Source organism: Arachis hypogaea, chromosome 3 (assembly GCF_003086295.3).
Source record: "Arachis hypogaea cultivar Tifrunner chromosome 3, arahy.Tifrunner.gnm2.J5K5, whole genome shotgun sequence".
Lineage (NCBI taxonomy): Eukaryota > Viridiplantae > Streptophyta > Magnoliopsida > Fabales > Fabaceae > Arachis > Arachis hypogaea.
The window spans coordinates 86611624-86631027 of NC_092038.1; the positions used below are offsets into that span (position 1 = coordinate 86611624).

Sequence of the window (19404 nt, forward strand, 5' to 3'; positions counted from 1 at the left end):
ATTTTCTTTGAGGGACAATGCTGCTCAATAGCTGGAAACCTTCCCCAAGGAAAGCATCGACAATTGGGATAGTTTAGTGAGCAAATTCCTAGCCAAGTTCTACCTACCTCAGAGGATCATCAAGCTGAAAACAGAGGTGCAAACCTGATGCCAGGGCATTTAGGCCAGTTTCACTGACCTTTTCTTTACTGTTTTAAGGTAGTTTCATGCATTTTCTTAGTGAATAAGGCAAGTTTGGATGAAAATACACTTACACCTTGTTTCAAGCAACTATTGTGAAGTTCACATGATTTCATGAGGATTTTACTAGAATTGAATGATAAATTGATGATGCATAATCTCATGACTTTGGCCAGAGCTTTGATGCACTTTATTTGCTTGATTTCAGGACAAAAGAAACAAGGAAGAACCACGTTAGTACGCACGTTAATCTAGTTAACGTGACCACTAACGTGGAATGGTAAATAGCTTGCAATGTTAAGGAGAAAAGTGATCACGAATAACACCCGCGAAGACATCATAAGCCCACGTTAATTGCCACGTTAACTAAGTTAACGTGGAGACAAAAGAAAGCTCTAACGTTAGTGGAGACAAAAGAAAGCTCCAACATTAGTGGTAAATGTGAACACTACTAACGTTCCAAGAATTGGCAATGAGCCACGTTAAGAGTCACGTTAACTTAGTTAACGTGAACTCTAACATGGAAGAGAGGAACAATGCCAACGTTAGTGACACTCACCTTTGTCACTAACGTTGGATCAACTAGCATTGCCCACGTTAGTGGTCATGTTAAGACCACTAACGTTAAAGTTAACGTAGAGCTAAGATTGATGAGCCAACGTTAGTGACATTCACCTTTGTCACTGATGAGCGGATAATTTATACGCTTTTTGGCATTGTTTTTAGGTAGTTTTTAGTATGATCTAGTTACTTTTAGGGATGTTTTCATTAGTTTTTATGCTAAATTTACATTTCTAGACTTTACTATGAGTTTGTGTGTTTTTCTATGATTTCAGGTATTTTCTGGCTAAAATTGAGGGACCTGAGCAAAACTCTGATAGGAGGCTGACAAAGGACTGCTGATGTTGTTGGAATCTGACCTCCCTGCACTCGAAATAGATTTTCTGGAGCTACAAAATTCCAAATGGCGCGCTATCAACGACGTTAGAAAGTAGACATCCAGATCTTTCCATCAATGTATAATAGTCCACACTTTATTCGTGATTAGATGACGTAAACTGGCGCTCAATGCTAGTTCCATGCTGCATTCTGGAGTCAAACGCCAGAAACACGTCACGAACCAGCGTTGAACGCCCAAAACACGTTACAACTTGGCGTTCAACTCCAAGAGAAGCCTCAGCTCGTGGATAGATCAAGCTCAGCCCAAGCACACACCAAGTGGGCCCCGAAAGTGGATTTATGCATCAATTACTTACTTTTGTAAACCCTAGTAGCTAGTTTAGTATAAATAGAACTTTTTACCTTTGTATTATTCAGTCTTGGATTGTATTATTCAGTCTTTTGACCATGTTTGGGGGCTGGCCATTCGGCCATGTCTGAACCTCTATCACTTATGTATTTTCAACGGTGGAGTTTCTACACACCATAGATTAAGGGTGTGGAGCTCTGCTGTACCTCAAGTTTCAATGCAATTACTACTATTTTCTATTCAATTCCGCCTGTTCTTATTCTAAGATATTCGTTGCACTTCAACTTGATGAATGTGATGATCCGTGACACTCATCATCATTCACACTTATGAACGCGTGACTGCAACCACTTCCGTTCTACCTTAGACCGGGCGCATATCTCTTGGATTCCTTAATCAGAATCTTCGTGGTATAAGCTAGAATTGATGGCGGCATTCATGGGAATCCAGAAAGTCTAAACTTGTCTGTGGTATTCTGAGTAGGATTCCGGGATTGAATGACTGTGACAAGCTTCAAACTCGCGATTGCTGGGCGTGATGACAAACGCAAAAGAATCAAGGGATTCTATTCCAACATGATCGAGAACTGACAGATGATTAGCCGTGCTGTGACAGAGCATTTGGACCATTTTCATTGAGAGGATGGGATGTAGCCATTGACAACAGTGATACCCTACATACAGCTTGCCATAGAAAGGAGTGACAAAGATTGGATAAAAGTAGTGGGAAGGCAGATATTCAGAAGGAATACACCACCTCCATACACCTATCTGAATTTCCCACCATTGAATTACATGAGTAACTCTGCCCTATTTTATTTATTATTGTTATTCGAAAAACCAATAATCTCTTAAATTAGTTAAATCCGCCTGACTGGGATTTACAAGATGACCATAGCTTGCTTCATACCAACAATCTCTGTGGGATCGACCCTTACTCACGTAAGGTATTACTTAGACAACCAAGTACACTTGCTGGTTAGTTGTGCGGAGTTGTGACAAAGTGCGATTCATGTTTGAGAGCACCAAGTCTTTGGAGCCATTGTTGATGATCACAATTTCTCCCTCCAAGTTTTTGGCGCCGTTGCCGGGGATTGTTCGAGTATGGACAAATGACGGTTCATCTTGTTGCTCAGATCAGGTAATTTTCTTTTTGTTTTAGTTTCACAAATTTTTCAAAAAAATCTTTCAAACTTTTTTTCTCTTTTTCGTTTTCCTAAAGAATATTTTCAAAAAAATAATAAAAATACAAAAAATAATAAAATCATAAAAATAAAAAATATTTTGTGATTTTTGTTTGAGTCTAGTGTCAATTTTTAAGTTTGGTGTCAATTGCATGTTTTAAAAATTTCTTGCATTTTTCGAAAATTCGTGCATTCATAGTGTTCTTCATGATCTTCAAGTTGTTCTTGGTAAGTCTTCTTGTTTGATCATGATGTTTTCTTGTTTCGTGTCTTTTGTTATTTTTCACGTGCATTTTTGCATTCATATTTTCTAAGCATTAAAGATTTCTAAGTTTGGTGACTTGCATGTTTTCTTTGCATCAGAAATTTTTCAAAAATATGTTCATGATGTTCATCATGACCTTCAAAGTGTTCTTGGTGTTCATCTTGACATTCATCGTGTTCTTGCATGCATTATGTGTTTTGATCCAAAATTTTCATGTTTTGGATCATATTTGTGTTTTTCTCTCTTTTCATTAAAAATTCAAAAATAAAAAAATATCTTTTCCTTTTTTCTCTCAAAATTTCGAAAATTTGGGTTGACTTAGTAAAAAAATTTTTAAAATTAGTTGTTTCTTATAAGTCAAGTCAAATTTTCAATTTTAAAAATCCTATCTTTTCAAAACCTTTTCAAAAATCAAATCTTTTTCATTTTTTATCTTATGATTTTCGAAAATTTAAAAATATTTTTCAAAAATCTTTTTCTTAATTTTATCTTTATTTTCGAAAATTATGCTAACAATTAATGTGATTGATTCAAAAATTTGAAGTTTGTTACTTTCTTGTTAAGGAAGGTTCAATCTTTAAATTCTAGAATCTTATCTTTTAGTTTCTTGTTAGTTAAGTAATTAATTTTAATTTTAAAAATGAAATCTATCTTATCTTATCTTTTATATCATATCTTTTCCAAAATATTATCTTTTTCAAAAATTTGATTTCAAAATATCTTATCTAACTTCTTATCTTCTTATCTTTTCAAATTTGATTTTAATATCTTTTTCAACTAACTAATTAACATTTTGTTTGTTTCTTATCTTTTTTTAAAATCACCTAACTACTTTTCCCTCTCTAATTTTCGAAAATATCTCGTCCCTTTTTCAAAATTCTTTTTAAATTAACTAATTATTTTAAATTTTAATTTTAATTATATCTCACCTTTAATTTTCGAAAATCATTAACTCCTTTTCAAAATTAATTTTCGAAATTCTTTCCCTCTCATTTTCTTCTATTTATTTATTTATTTACTAACACTTCTCTTCACCTCTTCTCATCTCAAATCACTGCCCCTATCCTTACCCTTGTGTTTGGATTATTCCTTCTTCTTAATCCTTATCCCCTTTCTTCTTCTACTAATAATAAGGATCCTCTTTACTGTGACATAGAGGATTCCTCTTCCTTTTCTTTTTCTCTTCTCTTTCATATGAGTAGGAACAAGGAAAAAGGCACTCTTGTTGAAGCTGATCCTGAACCTGAAAGGACTCTGAAGAGGAAACTAAGAGAAGCTAAATTATAACAATCCAGAGGCAACCTTTCTGAAATTTTCGAACAAGAGAAGGAGATGGCAGCCGAACCCAACAACAAGAGGATGCTTGGTGATTTTACTAAACCCACGTCCAAGTTTGATGGAAGGAGCATCTCAATTCCTGCCATTGGAGCAAACAATTTTGAGCTAAAACCTCAATTAGTTGCTTTAATGCAACAGAACTGCAAGTTTAATGGACTTTCATCTGAAGATCCTTATCAGTTTTTAACTGAGTTCTTGCAGATTTGTGAGACTGTTAAAACGAATGGAGTAGATCCTGAAGTCTACAGGCTCATGCTTTTCCCTTTTGCTGTAAGAGACAGAGCTAGAACATGGTTGGACTCACAACCTAAAGATAGCCTGGACTCCTGGGATAAGCTGGTCATGGCCTTCTTGGATAAATTCTTTCCTCCTCAAAAGCTGAACAAGCTCAGAGTGGATTTTCAGATCTTCAAGCAAAAAGATGGTGAATTCTTCTATGAAGCTTGGGAAAGATACAAGCAGATGACCAAAAAGTGTCCTTCTGACATGTTTTCAGAATGAACTTTATTAGATATATTCTATTATGGTCTATCTGAGTTTTCCAAGATGTCATTGGACCACTCTGCAGGTGGATCCATTCACCTAAAGAAAACGCCTGCAGAGGCTCAGGAACTTATTAACATGGTTGTAAATAACCAATTCATGTACACTTCTGAGAGGAATTCCGTGAATAATGGGACGCCTCAGAGGAAGGGAGTTCTTGAAATTAATGCTTTGAATGCCATATTGGCTCAGAACAAAGTGTTGACTCAACAAGTCAACATGATTTCTCAACGTCTGAATGGATGGCAAAATGCATCCAACAGTACTAAAGAGGCATCTTCTGAAGAAGAAGCTTATGATCCTAAAAACCCTTTAATGGCAAAGGTAAATTATATCGGTGAACCTTATGGGAACACCTATAATTCATCATGGAGAAATCATCCAAATTTCTTATGGAAGGATCAACAAAAGCCTCAACAAGGCTTTAATAATGGTGGAAGAAACAGGCTCAGCAATAACAAGCCTTTTCCATCATCTTCTCAGCAACAGACAGAGAATTCTGAGCAGAGCCCCTCTAATTTAGCAAACTTAGTCTCTGATCTATGAAAGGCCACTTTAAGTTTCATGAGTGAGACAAGATCCTCCATTAGAAATTTGGAGGCACAAGTGGTCCAGCTGAGTAAAAAAGTAACTGAAACTCCTCCTAGTACTCTCCCAAGCAATACTGAAGAAAATCCAAAGAGAGAGTGCAAGGCCGTTGACATAGTCAATGTGGCCGAATGCAAGGAGGAGGAGGAGGACGTGAATCCCAATGAGGAAGACCTCATGGGACGTCTCTCAAGCAAGAAGGAGTTCCCTATTGAGGACCTAAAAGAATCTGAGGCTCATATAGAGACCATAGAGATCCCACTAAATCTCCTTCTGCCATTCATGAGCTCTGAACACTATTCTTCCTCAGAAGAGGATGAAGATGTGACTAGAGAGCAAGTTGCTTAATGTCTAGGAGCCATCATGAAGCTGAATACCAAGTTGTTTGGTAATGAGACTTAGGAAGGTAAACCTCCCTTGCTCATTAGTGAACTAGATACATGGATTCAGAAAACTTTACCTCAAAAGAGACAAGATCCAGGCAAATTCTTAATACCCTGTACCATAGGCACTATGACCTTTAATAAGGCTCTATGTGACCTGGGGTCAGGCATAAATCTTATGCCACTCTCTGTAATGGAGAAACTAGGGATCATTGAGGTACAGCCTGCCATATTCTCATTACAAATGGCAGACAAGTCAGTAAGACAAGTTTATGGATTGGTAGAGGACGTGTTAGTGAAGGTTAAAGGCCTTCACATCCCTGCTGATTTCATAATCTTAGACACTAGAAAGGAGGAGGATGAATGTATCATCCTTGAAAGACCTTTCCTAGCCACAGCAGAAGCTGTGATAGATGTTAACAGAGGAGAATTAGTCCTTCAATTGAATGGGGACTACCTTGTGTTTAAGGCACACGGCTATCCTTCAGTAACAAGGGAGAGTAAGCATGCAGAGCTTCTCTCAATACAGAGTCAAACAAAGCCCCTACAATCAAACTCTAAGTTTGGTGTTGGAAGGCCACAACCAAACTCTAAGTTTGGTGTTGAGAAGACCCCACATTCAAACTCTAAGTTTGGTGTTAGGAGGCCTTCATCATGCTTTGAACTTCTGTGAGGCTCCATGAGAGCCCACTATCAAGCTAGTGACATTAAAGAAGTGCTTGTTGGGAGGCAACCCAATTTTTATTTATCTAATTTTATTTTTATTTTATTGTTCTTTTATGTTTTATTAGGTACATGATCATGTGGAGTCACGAAAAAAAATACTAAAATTAAAAATAGAATAAAAAATAGCAGAAGAAAAATCGCACCCTGGAGGAAGGACTTACTGGTGTTTAAACGCCAGTAAGAAGCATCTGGCTGGCGTTCAACGCCAGAACAGAGCATGGATCTGGCGTTGAACGCCAGAAACAAGCAACATCGTGGCGTTTGAACGCCAGGAATATTCTTTGAGGAGAGCTGGCGCTGAACGCCAGTAACAAGCATGGAACTGGTGTACAACGCCAGAAACATGCTGCACATGGGCGTTGAACGCCCAGAACATGCATCACTTCGGAGTTTAAACGCCAAAATTGTATGCAAAGGCATTCTACATGCCTAATTGGTGCAGGGATGTAAATCCTTGACACCTCAGGATCTGTGGACCCCACAGGATCATCTCAGGTTCTATGGACCCCACAGGATCCCCACATACCATATTCTCACCTTACCTCCTAATAATCCTATAACACACTTTTCCAAAAACCCTTCACTAATCACCTCAATCTCTCTTCCCAATTACCCCCTTCACCACTCACATCCATCCACTCTTTCCCATAAACCCCACCTACCTTCAAAATTCAAAATTCTTTCCCACCCAAACCCACCCAAAATAGCCGAACCTACTCCCTCTCCCCTCACTATATAAACCCCTCCATTCTTCTTCATTTTCACACAACACAACCCTCTCTTCTCCTTCTTGGCCGAATACACCTCTCCCCCTCTCCTCCATATTTTCTTCTTCTTCTTCTTCTCTTATTTCTTCTCTTGCTCGAGGGCGAGCAATATTCTAGGTTTGGTGTGGTAAAAGCATAGCTTTTTTTGTTTTTCCATAACCACTCATGGCACCTAAGGCCGAAGAATCTTCTAGAAAAAAGAAAGGGAAGACAAAAGCTTCCATCTCCGAGTCATGGGAGATGGAAAGATTCATCTCCAAAGCCCATCAAGACAACTTCTATGAAGTTGTGGCCAAGAAGAAGGTGATCCCTGAGGTCCCTTTCAAGCTCAAGAAAAATGAGTATCCGGAGATCCGACATAAGATCCAAAGGAGAGGTTGGGAAGTTCTAACCAACCCCATCCAACAAGTCAGAATCTTAATGGTTCAAAAGTTCAATGCCAATGCATGGATCACTAGGAACCGTGATCAAAGTAAGAACCCGAACCCAAAGAATTATTATACAATGGTTCGGGGGAAATACTTAGATTTTAGTCCGGAAAATGTGAAGTTGGCATTCAACTTGCCCATAATGCAAGGAGATGAACACCCCTACACTAGAAGGGTCAACTTTGATTAAAGGTTGGACCAAGTCCTCATGGACATATGTGTGGAAGGAGCTCAATGGAAAAGAGAATCAAGAGGCAAGCCAGTTCAACTGAGAAGATTGGACCTTAAGTCTGTGGCTAGAGGATGGTTGGAATTCATCCAACGCTCCACCATTCCCACTAGCAACCGATCTGAAGTTACTATGGATCGGGCCATCATGATTCATAGCATCATGAATGGAGAGGAAGTAGAAGTTCATGAAGTCATCCCCCTTGAACTCTACAAAATAGCCAAAAAGCCCTCCACAATGGCAAGGCTAGCTTTTCCTCATCTTATTTGTCATCTATGTTACTCAGCTAGAGTTATCATAGAAGGAGACATCCTCATTGAGGAGGATAAGCCCATCACCAAGAAGAGGATGGAGAAAACAAGAGAGACCATCCACGGATCTCAAGAGATGCATGAGGAAGCTCATCATCAAGAAATCCCTGAGATGCTTCAAGGGATGCACTTTCCTCCCAACAACTATTGGGAACAACTCAACACTTCCCTAGAAGATTCGAGTTACAATGTGGATCAATTAAGGGTTGAACATCAAGAGCACTCCATCATTCTCCATGAAATTAGAGAAGATCAAAGAGCAATGAGGGAGGAGCAACAAAGGCAAGGAAGGGATATAGAAGAGCTTAAGGACATCATTGGTCCTTCAAGAAGAAGACGCCACTAAGGTGGACTCATTCCTTGTTCTTATTTTTTTCTGTTGTTCGATTTTTATGTTATATGTTCATATATATTTTGTGTCTTTCTTTCATGATCATTAGTGTTTAGTAACTATGTCTTAAGGCAATGAATAATTCCATGAATCCTTCACCTTTCTTAAATGAAAAATGTTTTTAATACAAAAGAACAAGAAGTACATAAATTTCGAAATTATCCCTGAATTTAGTTTAATTATGTTGATGTGGTGACAATACTTTCTGTTTTTTGAATGAATGCTTGAACAATGCATATTTTTGATCTTGTGGTTTATGAATGTTAAAATTGTTGGCTCTTGAAAGAATGATGAACAAAGAGAAATATTATTAATAATCTGAAAAATCAAGAAATTGATTCTTGAAGCAAGAAAAGCAGTGAAAAAGCAAAAGCTTGCGAAAAAAATTGGCAAAAAAATAATAATAAAAATAGAAAGGAAAAGAAAAAGCAAGCAAAAAAAGCCAATAGCCCTTAAAACCAAAAGGCAAGGGTAAAAAGGATCCAAGGCTTTGAGCATCAATGGATAGGAGGGCCCAAGGAAATAAATCCAGGCCTAAGTGGCTAAATCAAGCTGTCCCTAACCATGTGCTTGTGGCATGCAGGTCCAAGTGAAAAGCTTGAGACTGAGTGGTTAAAGTCGTGATCCAAAGCAAAAAGAGTGTTCTTAAGAACCCTGGACACCTCTAACTGGGGACTTTAGCAAAGCTGAGTCACAATCTGAAAAGGTTCACCCAGTCATGTGTCTGTGGCATTTATGTATCCGGTGGTAATACTGGAAAATAAAGTGCTTAGGGCCACGACCAAGACTCATAAAAGTAGCTGTGTTCAAGAATCAACATACTTAACTAGGAGAATCAATAACACTATCCGAAATTCTAAGTTCCTAGAGATGCCAATCATTCTAAACTTCAAAGGATAAAGTGAGATGCCAAAACTGTTCAGAAGCAAAAAGCTACAAGTCCCGCTCATCTAATTAGAATTAATATTCATTGATATTTTGGAATTTATAGTATATTCTCTTCTTTTTATCCTAATTGATTTTCAGTTGCTTGGGGACAAGCAACAATTTAATTTTGGTGTTGTGATGAGCGGATAATTTATATGCTTTTTGGCATTGTTCTTAGGTAGTTTTTAGTATGATCTAGTTACTTTTAGGGATGTTTTCATTAGTTTTTATGCTAAATTTACATTTCTTGACTTTACTACGAGTTTGTGAATTTTTCTGTGATTTCAGGTATTTTCTGGCTGAAATTGAGGTACCTGAGCAAAACTCTGATAGGAGGCTGACAAAGGACTGCTGATGCTGTTCGAATCTGACCTCCCTGCACTCGAAATGGATTTTCTAGAGCTACATAACTCCAAATGGCTCGCTCTCAACGACGTTAGAAAGTAGACATCTAGATCTTTCCAGCAATATATAATAGTCTACACTTTATTCGTGATTCGATGACATAAACTGGCGCTCAACGCCAGTTCCATGCTGCATTCTGGAGTCAAACGCCAGAAACACGTCATGAACCAGAGTTAAACGCCCAAAACACATTACAACTTGGCGTTCAACTCCAAGAGAAGCCTCAGCTCGTGGATAGATCAAGCTCAGCCCAAGCACACACCAAGTGGGCCCTGAAAGTGGATTTATGCATCAATTACTTACTTCTGTAAACCCTAGTAGCTAGTTTAGTATAAATAGAACTTTTTACCTTTGTATTATTCTATCTTGGATTGTATTATTCAGTCTTTTGACCATGTTTGGGGGCTGGCCATTCGGCCATGCTTGAACCTCTATCACTTATGTATTTTCAACGGTGGAGGTTTTACACACCATAGATTAAGGGTATGGAGCTCTGCTGTACCTCAAGTTTCAATACAATTACTACTATTTTCTATTCAATTCCGCTTGTTCTTATTCTAAGATATTCGTTGCACTTCAACTTGATGAATGTGATGATCCGTGACACTCATCATCATTCTCACCTATGAACGCGTGACTGACAACCACTTCCGTTCTACCTTAGACCGGGCGCATATCTCTTGACTGTGGTATTCTGAGTAGGATTCCGGGATTGAATGACTGTGACGAGCTTCAAACTCGCGATTGCTGGGCGTGATGACAAACGCAAAAGAATCAAGGGATTCTATTTCAACATGATCGAGAACCGACAGATGATTAGCCGTGCTATGACAGAGCATTTGGACCATTTTCACTGAGAGGATGGGATGTAGCCATTGACAACGGTGATGCCCTACATACAGCTTGCCATAGAAATAAGTGAGAAAGATTGGATAAAAGCAGTAGGAAGGCAAAGATTCAGAAGGAATACAGCACCTCCATACACCTATCTGAAATTCCCACCATTGAATTACATGAGTAACTCTATCATATTTTATTTATTATTATTATTCGAAAAACCAATAATCTCTTAAATTAGTTAAATCCGCCTGACTGGGATTTACAAGATGACCATAGCTTGCTTCATACCAACAATCTCTGTGGGATCGACCCTTACTCACGTAAGGTATTACTTGGACGACCAAGTACACTTGCTGGTTAGTTGTGCAGAGTTGTGACAAAGTGTGATTCATGTTTAAGAGCACCAAGTCTTTGGAGCCATTGTTGATGATCACAATTTCGCCCACCAGTCACGAACGTTTGAAGATGGCATTACTACCACATTAGTGGCCACATTAACTTAGTTAACGTGAGCTCTAACATGGAGAGTAGGGGCACTTTGAGCAATAGTGACAAAGGTAAGTGTCACTAACGCTCTCGAAGGTGAGGCATAACCACGTTAAGAGCCATGTTAGTTACACTAACATGAACTCTAACGTAGGGACAAAGGGTTATAAGCCAATGTTATTGGGAAAGGTGAGTCCCAATAACGCTAGTGAAGATTTACAAGGCAACGTTAGTGGTCACGTTAGTGCCACTAACGTTGGAGTTAACGTAGGCTATATGGGGTTGGAACGCTAGTGAAAATTGTGGTTGCCACTAACGTTCTCGAACCCACAATGTCACTTAACGTTAACTTCACTAACGCCCATGCCTAATTCATACTTCTCTGCAAGCTGGGACCACTAAAGATTGGAACTGCTTCAACTCAAGATCCAAAGCTCACATCCAAGACTTGAAGAAAACACTAAAAGATTAAGAGGAGTAGTATATATAGGAGTAGTTTTGAACTATAGAGAGGCTTGGCACTTTGGAGAACTACTCTCTATATATTTACTTTTCTGCACTTTTAGCTAGGATGTATTATTTTCTGCCATTTTCCATTTTTGGAGCTATGAACAACTAAACCCCTTTCATTGGGTTAGGGAGCTCTGTTGTAATTTGAGGATCAATTATAGTTTTCATTCTCTTCTTCTTTCTTCTCTTTTGATTTACTAGAAAGCTTTCGATCTTAATTCAATTGGTTAGTTGTCTTGGAAAAGAAACTCTCCATAATTGGATCTCCTTTGAGTCTTGGAAAAGGGATGAGGAGATCATGCTAGAAATGCTTTCTCATGTTGGACCAAATTGGGGTCTGGGCGGATATAGTGACATGTAATCCTCCCAACACTTTGATTTAGAAATACATGTGGTATAATCAGTGACCATACTTCATCTCTTCCCATGAGCAATTAAATCAAGGAAATGGGCAATTGTTCAAGCTCAGAGAGATTGGATTACCAAGGAATTGTAATCTAATCACCTAAGATTGCCAAGGAGATCAATAGATGCATTGATTGAGGAAGAGATGAAAATGAACTTGATCCGGAGAATACAACATCTCCTGAGCATAATGAATTCCCCATTTCTGATCTAACCCATTCTCTTTATTTTCTGTCATTTATTTTCATGCTCATTACCCCAAATCCCCATTTAAGATTATGCACTTTATTTTCTACTATTTACTTTTCTGTCATTTAATTTTCTGCAACTCTCAAACTACACTCTGTTTAGTTCAACTAGCATACTCTTCCAACTAAAGTTGCTTGACCAATCAATCCCTGTGGGATTTGACCTCACTCTATTGTGAGTTTTTACTTGATGACAAATTCGGTATACTTGCCGAAGGGAAATTTGTTGAGAGACAAGTTTTCGCGCATCAAGTTTATGGCACCGTTGCCGGCGATTGATTTTGTATCAACAATGATTAAGTTGGAAGCTCACTAGATTGAGCATTTTTCTTTTGTTTGTTTACTTTATTCAGTCATTTATTTTCACTTTGTTTAACTTCTTCCTCATCCTCTATACCTTCTCTGTTTTTCATTCTTTCTTTGTTATTATCTACAATTCTGCTCACTAACCCACTAACTGTTTGATAATTTGCATCACTCACACTAACAAACACTCGAACAAGAATAACCTCTTAATTTTGTCTCTTGCTAGGTGTTTTGTTAGTTGTATGACAGGGAGAAGAGGGGGAACCTCAACTTTCTTCGATTCAGAACCTGAGAGAACCATCTGGAGATTAAGGAGGGAAGCAAGAGGGAAATGAGTTGTTGGTGCTGAGGAAGAGGAAGAGTACTTTGAACCCAACATGGAAGAGAACTTGGAAAACAGTCATGAAGAAGAAGCTCACAACTATGCTAGAGAAGGCCCTGCAAATCATGTTGGGCAAGAAAGGAGAGTTCTAGGCTCCTACATCAATCCAAATCCAGGAAACTGTGGATGTAGCATCCAGAAGCCCACCATACATGCCAACAATTTTGAACTAAAACCCCAGCTCATCACCCTTGTTCAGAACAACTGCTCATTTGGAGGAAGTGCTCAAGAAGACCCCAATCAACATCTAACCACCTTCCTAAGAATTTGTGACACTGTGAAGTCTAATGGAGTCCACCCGAATGTCTATAGGCTGCTGTTGTTCCCTTTTTCACTTAGGGACAAGGCATCCAAGTGGCTCAAATCCTTTCTAAAGGAGAGTTTGACAAATTGGGAAGATGTGGTGAACAAATTTTTGGCAAGATTCTATCCTGCTCAAAGAATTAACAGGCAGAGAGCTGAGGTACAGACTTTCAGGCAACAAGATGGTGAGACTCTCTATGAGACATGGGAGAGGTTCAAGGACATAACAAGAAGATGCCCAACAGAAATGTTCAATGAATGGGTTCAACTTCACATTTTCTATGAAGGTCTTTCCCATGAGTCAAAGAAGGCTGTAGATCATTCATCAGGGGGCTCTCTAAACAAGAAGAAAACCATTGAAGAAGCCATAGATGTCATTGAAACAGTAGCTGAGAATAACTACTTCTATGCCTCTTAAAATAAGGTGATCACCAAGCAGCTAGCATATCTCACCAAGAAGGTGGAGGAAAACCAAGTTGTAGCAGTCATCACTTCATCACCAACTCAAGAAGGAGTGAATATAGGAGAAGAAGGTGACTGGGAACAAGCTAACTATGTTGGAAACTCACCTAGACAAATCCATGACCCATACTCCAAAACCTACAACTCTGGATGGAGAAATCACCCCAACTTTGGTTGGGGAAATCAACAAGACCAAGGTCAAGACCAGAGACGCCACAACCTCAACTCCAACAACAATGCAACTCACCAACATACCTCACAGGGATCCTATCAACACCCACCTAACCCCAATCCATCATCACTAACAGAGGATAAACTTTCAAAGATTGAGACTCTACTTGAAGATTTATGCAGAGAAGTCCAAGACAACAAGGTGTTTAAGGAAGAAGTGCGAGCCAATATCAAAAACCAAGGAGAAAACATCAAGAGACTGGAGTCCCAAGTAGGGTATCTATCTCAACAAATTCCCAAACCCACTGATGGATTTCCTAGTGACACGGAGAAGAATCCAAGAGGAGAAACAAAGAAAGTAATGTGGGAAGAATGTAAGATGATCACCACAAGTGATGAGAGGAGTATGAATGAAGTAGAACACCTCCAAGACAATCAAAAGGGAAACCAGGAAGAAAAGAGCCATACACCTTGTTCATACCCTGGGTCGAGTTACCCAATCCGGGATGATTGGCGATAAAAGCGACCGACCTCCTTAGGTCCGACTAGCTGACCTCTTCTCAAAGAGCTCGGACAAATCGACAGGAGAGCCTAGTAAAGGGCCCAAACAGAGGAACACGACCCAAATCCTAGGGCAACCCAAGCCTATAGAGATAAAGGCGGTTCCATTGAAGATACGTTGACCTCAACTCAAAGATAAAGATAAGATAAGATAACTAACTTATCTTATCCAAAAGGTCACATCTCATCATTATAAATACGCTGGAGCACCCAGGTATAACTCATACTCTGATTCTACATAAAACCTGCTTAATACCCTTGCTAACTTAAGCATCGGAGTCCCTTGCAGGTACCCCCCACCCTTCGGTGACAGAGGATCAGCAGCACCATCAGTCCAACAAGTCGGACGTACTAGCTGCGGCTGTCATCCACCTGCCGGACACACCAGCTACGACCAGTACAAAAGATCTCGTCCGAGATCGACCTCCAGTTTCAGATAGCCCTCGAAACATTGGCGCCGTTGCTGGGGACCTGGAAGTCATCCCATCACCATGGCGGATGACCATGACAACGACCACGATTCAGGTCTGGAAGATAGAACACCGCACAAGAATGCAGATGTCACGCTGCAAGATACCCCGAAAACCAACAAGGACAAAGACTCACCAAATTCGGCGGCAATAGAAGCGCTCCTAGATCGCCTAAAACAACTTGAAAAAGAAACCCAACAACAACGAGAAATCGGAAAAGATCTACAAAGAGAGGTGCGGCGACGTCGAGAATTGGAAGAAAAACTACAGCAATTGGAAGCCGATCTTAAATTAAAAGCCCCTCGGGCCAATCTCGAAGAAAATTCACGTAAAGAGCAAGACCCGTTCACCAGGGAAATCATGAAAACCAAAATTCCAAAAGACTTTAAACTCCCGGATATGACCCTGTATGATGGCACCACGGACCCCAACCACCACCTTAGCAACGTCAGAAGCAGAATGTACCTTACCGACGTCCCAGATGTTGTTCGCTATAAAGCCTTTCCAACAACTCTCACAAAGACAGCAATCCGATGGTTCGACAACCTACCCCCAAAGTCCATCTCAAGCTTTGATGACCTAGCTAAAAAATTCCTAGCCAGATTCTCCATTCAGAAAGACGAGGCCAAGCAAGCCCCCAGCTTACTAGGGATCAAACAAGGAGATCGGGAGAGCCTCCGCAACTACATGGAGAGATTCAACAAAACGTGCATGGACATACAAAGTTTACCAACAGAGGCCGCCATCATGGGACTCATCAACGGCCAACGAGAGGGACCTTTTAGCCAGTCTATATCAAAAAAGTACCCGACCTCCTTAGACGAAGTACAGGAACGAGCAGAAAAATATATCAACATGGAAGAAAATGCTCGGTTAGGAGAGACCTCAAAATCGGGGGCCACATACCGAGACAAAGACAAGGAATCCAAGAGAAAAGAAGATCGACAAGGGGAGAAAATAAAAAAATACCATAATTACACTCCTCTCAGGGCATCCCTGGTCGAGATATACAAAGAAGTCTGCCATACAGAAAAAATCCCCCCAGCATGGCCACTCAAAGGCAAAAGGGGAGGAGGAAACCGGAAGGAATATTGTGAATACCATCGAGTTCGAGGACACTCTACAAACGAATGCTTCGACTTAAAAAATATCATAGAAAAATTGGTGAGAGAAGGCAAATTAGATCGATTTTTGGCCACCCGAGATGATGATCAAAGAAAGAGACGAAGGGATCAATATACCGAACGAACCGAACGATCACCTCGGACACCAGAGAGACATGTCCACATGATACATGGCGGATTCGCAGGAGGTGGGATCTCCAAATCATCTCGCAAAAGATATCTCAAAGAAGTATATCATGTCGAGGGAAAGGAGGAAGCACTCAACATCCCGGCAATAACATTCACTAAAGAGGATGCCTCTGGCATCATCTCAGGACACGACGATCCCATGGTCATCACCATCATATTGGCAAATGCCAATCTACACCGCACCTTAATAGACCAAGGGAGTTCCGCCGACATCTTATTCAAAACAGCCTTCGATAAACTCGGCTTAGAAGAAAAAGAACTTAAAGCATATCCAAACAGTCTGTTCGGACTAGGAGATACCCCAGTTCAACCACTGGGATACATACCACTACATACAACCTTCGAAAAAGGGAACCAATCCAGGACCCTCAAAATAGACTACATTGTGGTCGATGTAAGTTCAGCTTACAATGCTTTCATAGGTCGGACAACACTCAACCAACTTGGCGCAATAGTCTCGACCCCACATCTATGTATGAAATTCCCCACTACAAAAGGAATAGCCAGGATAAAAGCAGATCAAAAGATGGCACGTCGTTGTTATAACAAATGCATAAACCTCAGAGGCGGAGGAGAAAAGTTCCACACAATCGAGTTGGGCGGAGTCCAACGACGAGAAGAGCTTCGTCCACAGCTAGAAGGTGAGATAGAGAAGATTCAGATCAGGGATACTTCAGAAAAAATAACTAATATCGGCACAATCCTAAGAGAAGATTCAAAAGAGTTACTAATACAATTCTTACGAGATAATGTTGATCTCTTAGCGTGGAAAGCCGCAGACATGCCAGGAATAGACCCTAAGCTAATGAGTCATACGTTGGCGGTCTACCCAAGATCTCGGCCGGTACAGTAGAGACGAAGAAAACTTGGGCCAGAGCGATCCCAGGCTGTGGAAGAACAAGTACAAGCACTACTGGAAGCAGGATTCATAAGAGAAGTCAAATACACACTATGGCTAGCCAACGTCGTCTTGGTGAAAAAATCAAATGGGAAGTGGCGAATGTGCACCGATTACACCGATCTCAACAAAGCTTGTCCAAAAGATCCATACCCACTCCTAAGTATTGACGCTCTGGTAGATGCTTCCTCTGGATATAGATATCTTTCGTTTATGGACGCATACTCGGGGTACAACCAAATCCCCATGTATCCACCAGATCAAGAAAAGACCTCGTTCTTAACACCGAAAGCAAACTATTGCTACATTGTGATGCCTTTCGATCTCAAGAACGCAGGAGCTACTTATCAAAGGCTAATGAATAAAGTCTTCTCGGATCACATCGGAAAGGTAATGGAAGTCTACCTGGACGACATGCTAATAAAAACACAAAGCGAAGAGACATTATTGTCCGACCTGGCCCAAGTGTTCGACACCATAAGAAAGCATGACATGCAACTCAATCCCGCGAAATGCACCTTTGCAGTAGAAGCGGGTAAATTCTTAGGTTTCATGCTCACACAAAGAGGAATTGAAGCAAATCCAGACAAATGTCAGGCCATACTCAACATGAAGAGCCCAGCCTGTGTCAAAGAAGTACAGCAACTCAACGGGAGATTGGCCGCCCTATCCCGATTCTTAGCAGGAGCTGCGATAAGATCTCTCCCCTTCTATGCTACTTTAAGAAACGGAAAACAGTTCAAATGGACAACAGAATGTGAGCAAGCCTTCCAAGACTTTAAGAAGTTCTTAGGACGGCCACCTATCATATCTCAACCACGAGAAGGAGAACCACTCATATTATATCTCGCAGTAGGAAGCCGAGCAATAGCCTCAGCACTAGTCAGAGAAGACGATAATGGACAACAACCCGTCTACTTCATTAGCAAAGCACTATAGGGATCTGAGCTGAACTACCAAAAAATAGAAAAATTCGCCTATACTCTCATCAGTGGGAGCGATGGCTTAGACTGTGCGCATGCACCCCCTCCTCTTTTCGCTCCTGTGCGTGTGCACGGACCTGTATGCGCACAAGCTTGTGCACACGCACACGTCTTGATCCCCTCTCTGTTCAGAGCATTCGCACACGTTGTGTGAGCGCACCCCTCCCACTTTTAACTTGATGTGCGTATGCAAACATGCCTGTGTGTATATGATGAGTTCGATTCACGACCCCTTTTCAAAAATTTAGTGAACGAGTTCTTTTGGCAAGCGCACCAAAATTATCTCCAGGTAATAACCCACAGAGGAGTTAGATTGTATCCACAGAGATTGGCAAATCCAAGCAGTTTTAATTGATTGATGACTTAGTCAAGCGAATCAATAAGATTGTGAACTACAGAATTGTAAATGACATAAATGTAAATGACTAGAATGTAAAGAAAAGCAATAAAGTGCAGAAATGGAAATTGTTGAATATAAAGTGCTAAATCATAAATGACTTGAATGTAAATGGGATTGGGAAATTGTAGAATGTAAAATTAAGCTATAAATAAATGGATAGATAAGAATGGGGAAATTCATTGAGATTGGTAGATGTTGTCTCTTTGGATCAAATCTAGCTTAGATCTTCTTCAATCATGCAACTCATTGACCTCTTGGCAATCATGATTGATTGAGCCCCAATCCCTTGGTGACTTAATCTCTCAGATCTTGATCAATAGCCAATTCCTTGGTCTACTTGCTCATGAAGAGAGATATGCTTGGTCCCTGATTATACCACACACCCTTGTAGGTCTAGGTAGAGGGGGGATTATATGTCACGTATCCCATCACCAAAACCTAGATTATACTCAAATGTGAGAAGGGATTTCAAGCATGGTTTCATGTTTCCTTTCCCAAGGTTCCCATGAAACCCAATTGCATTCAATCTCTTTCCCATGATGATTGAACACTAAGCATTAAGAACGAAATTCCTCCTAGAAAATCAAGAGAAGATGAAGAGAAGAAGAATTTCACAATTATCAATCCATTAAGTACAATAGAGCTTCCTCTCTCAATGAGAGGGAAATTAGCTACTCATAGCTTAGAAAGTACTCAAAAGGGGAATGTAAAAGTGGATCTAGAACTAACTGCTTAACCCCTCTTCAATACTCT

At 40.1% G+C, this 19404-nt stretch overlaps 1 non-coding gene across 1 annotated transcript; it reads right to left on the reverse strand.

The window, feature by feature from the left end:
* Positions 1–4599: 4599 nt before the first annotated feature.
* Positions 4600–4703, reverse strand: LOC112792906 (small nucleolar RNA R71). The gene has a single exon (XR_003197625.1). It is a non-coding gene; the product is annotated as a small nucleolar RNA R71 (small nucleolar RNA).
* Between the last annotated feature and the right edge of the window lie 14701 nt (positions 4704–19404).